Source organism: Trichinella spiralis (genome assembly GCF_000181795.1).
Source record: "Trichinella spiralis strain ISS 195 chromosome Unknown Scfld6384, whole genome shotgun sequence".
NCBI classification, from domain to species: Eukaryota; Metazoa; Nematoda; class Enoplea; order Trichinellida; family Trichinellidae; genus Trichinella; species Trichinella spiralis.
In genome coordinates, this window is record NW_003533323.1 from 1 (window position 1) to 3357 (window position 3357).

Genomic DNA, 3357 nt, shown 5'->3' on the forward strand with positions numbered 1-3357 from the left:
TTGGAACTCGCTTCTAGCTCACGGTTAGTTTCAAAGGATCGCCTACTTTGTTATATTCAAATTATTATCGCTCAGAAATCATTCGACTTGTACATATTTTAGCGAAATCCCCAACCTGTCAACCGGAAACAATGTCAGAGCATTTCCGATATATTTTGCAAACGGAAGGTTTTTTCGGCCTGTATCGTGGTCTTACTCCGAATTTCTTGAAAGTTCTACCCTCCGTTTGCATTAGTTATGTTGTCTACGAAACTGTGAGGAAACGACTCGGCGCAACAATGACGTAATTTCGTAATTGACGAACTTTCCCACGCAGCTACTGCCATGAAACAGAAGCAACTTAAGACAGTTTATCATATGCTGATTTTTTAAAGAATATCTTATCTTTGTGACGTATGTTTAAAATTGAACTCATACCATTTGAAGCTTCCATGTTCACGTGCAATAAAACATGTATGATAACGTTTTACTTGATCTTGCAAATCAAAAGTTACAGTACTGTATGATTGTCACGTTCATCAAATATCCAAATGAACTAGATAAATTTCTTTTTTTTCAAATTAAGAAAAGGAGAAACTGATTTTTTTTTAAAATAATAAGTATTATTACTTAATAAACAAAGTTACAATGAGTATAAAATGAACAGTAAGCAATTTCATTCATAACGATGTTTATGAGAATTTGAATTATTAGCCGTAAATAAATTGTCACAATTTAATTGTTCGGTGAAAAGAAAAACCAAATCCACGAATGTATAAGTATTTTTTGAACATAAATTATTTTCCAAGTATACTTGAAAATTTTTTCTTGCCTGCTTTTTTTTCATGAATCATTCATGTTCCAAGCAGCTGGCCCAGATGTGAGTTGGCAAATGACGTTCATATATGCCCTGCTAATAGCTGCCAATTGAGGTCGAGAAAATTTGCTTGGATTGACATTGGGAATTTTTTCATCTAATTCAGCAAAAATTGGCATGAATTATTGTTTGTTAGTGACAGTAAAACTATTCAACTTACCGGTTTGTCAAGTTTATTTTGACAATGCGTTGATTCTGTGCTACTGTTTCGCTTGCTGCACTGCGCAAAACAGAAAAACGCTTTCAGCGTTGCTGTTGTTGCTTTCGTTTCAGCAATGCTAATTGTTACTTTAAATCGCGTTGTTATTTCTGCATTAGATTGTATTTGATTTTTTAATTTTCGATGACATTCGTTTGGTATTTGAAGTATTATCATTTTTTTTTGTTTTCAGATTGAAAAAATGGCCTATTACGATGGTAGAGGTTATGGCGATGATCACGATTATCGTTATGCGGATGAATATGATGATGAAGAAGAATCCGAAGAATGCCAACAAGTGATTGTGTCGCCGGATGAGTTCGGCGGTCTTATTGGCAACATTGCATCGAATATCATGAAGGGTGGCGATGCAGGAGGTGTGCTCGGGGGTCTAGCTGGCCAACTGATCGGTGGCAAAGGTCGATCCCATGGTGGAGGTTATTCAGGTAAGTTTGGCTTCTGAGTTGTTGTTATTGTTGAAAAAATAACTAACTTACACCCCAGTATTGTTCGCTTAAGTTGTGTAGATTAGCATTCTTGACCTTCTGCACTGCGTCAGCAAAAGTTTGCATTTGAACAGCAGCAGCAACAATAGGAAGAGTTTAATTTGAAATGCAATCGATAAAGTCTGGCATAAACGAGCAGTTTTATTTTGCAAACGTTAGCTCATTATCATATTTTTATTATGTGAATTGTTTTCCGATTATTTTATTATTCTCGATTTTAAATAGTCAGTGCAAATTAATAAAAATATACGTGTAATATTGATAGAATAGTTTCAATTTTGTGTGCAGCAGTTGTTGTTCATCAGTATCCATCAAATAATAATAATATCAATGAGGCATACTTGACAAAGCATTTTGTCAATATGTGAATTAAAAAATTGTTATTGTTACGGTTATTTTTGCTTTTTTATTGAATATTTGTCTTTCGATAGATAAAGTAAACATTGAAGTAGATTATAAAATTGAACCACTGATCGACAGTAGCAACTTTTAATGATCAGTCAATCAGGGCCGTGACGGAACGGATGTCATTTTATGTAAATTGACATTTTTTCCAACTTTGAACATTAATCATCATTTTCTATTTCATGGAAATTTCAATTACATCGCATCATCGATTAGATTGTTGAACTGCATAATTGAATGCAGATTCATGGTTTGCTACAAAATTATTTGAATAGAAATGAAATTGCTTTTTTTTCAAGTACATCTTGCAGTGAAATAGCTGTAATTAACGTGGCTGAGATGAATAAAATGAAAATAATTACTTTTATTTTCATTACTTGATTTGTTCAGAGTTATTTCATTTTAATAAATTTCTACTGTTTTATGTTTTTCTGTTTTTTTAATGTTGTTGTTTTTCTTATCTTTTAGGTGGTGACTCTTACGATAGAGGCGGTGGTGATGGAGGAGGTGGCCACGGCAGTGGATTTGACCATGTTATCAGTGGTTTAAAGAAGAAGGGTTTGCCAGTTTATGATATCATTGTCGTTGTATTCATTTGAATATCGTTTTAGATATTGGTAATGCGATCGGTGGATTGTTCAGCGGTGGAAAGGGAAAGGGTAGATTCGTTTTAATGAATACAGTATGAAATGGGCATGTGAAATAATTGAATTTCAGACATTGGCAACATTCTTGGTGGTCTCTTGGGCAGGAAGAAGGACAAACATGGCAGTGGAAGCTCGGGAGGAGGAGGATCAAGTGAGTAATTTTGCGTTCGTCGAGCTTTTAATTAACAACTTTCATTTTATTCATTTAGGTTACGATGGTGGATCTGGCGATTATCACGGAGGAGATGGTGGACACGGTGGTGGTTATAGTGGTGGAGGCGGAGATCAAATTTCTGGCCTCATTGGAAACTTGATTAGTGGTAAAAAGGGAAAAGGTATACGTTATAGCAGCGACATTACAACTTGTTTCCAACTGTAGAATATTTCAGCTATTAGTGGCGTAATTGGAAGTATTCTTGGTGGACATGGTGGACCTGGTCATCGTGGTGAAGGTGACGAAGCATTTATATCAATGGAATTGTATTATTAAATAGTACTATTTTATAACGTAGGAGCGAACATACCAGTCGATCAACTGAAGGGCGGTTTAATCGAGACAGTAAGCCATTTTATCGGTCTCGGCGCACATCGATTTTTTGGCATTGATCCTGAAACTGGACGAATTTTGGGCGCAATTGCTGGAAATTTGATTTTTGGCTTAGGTGGCAAAGACAATGTTCTTGGTCAGATTGGAAAAATTATTTTGGATAACATCATCTCGGGCAAATTTAAACGCAAAGTCGA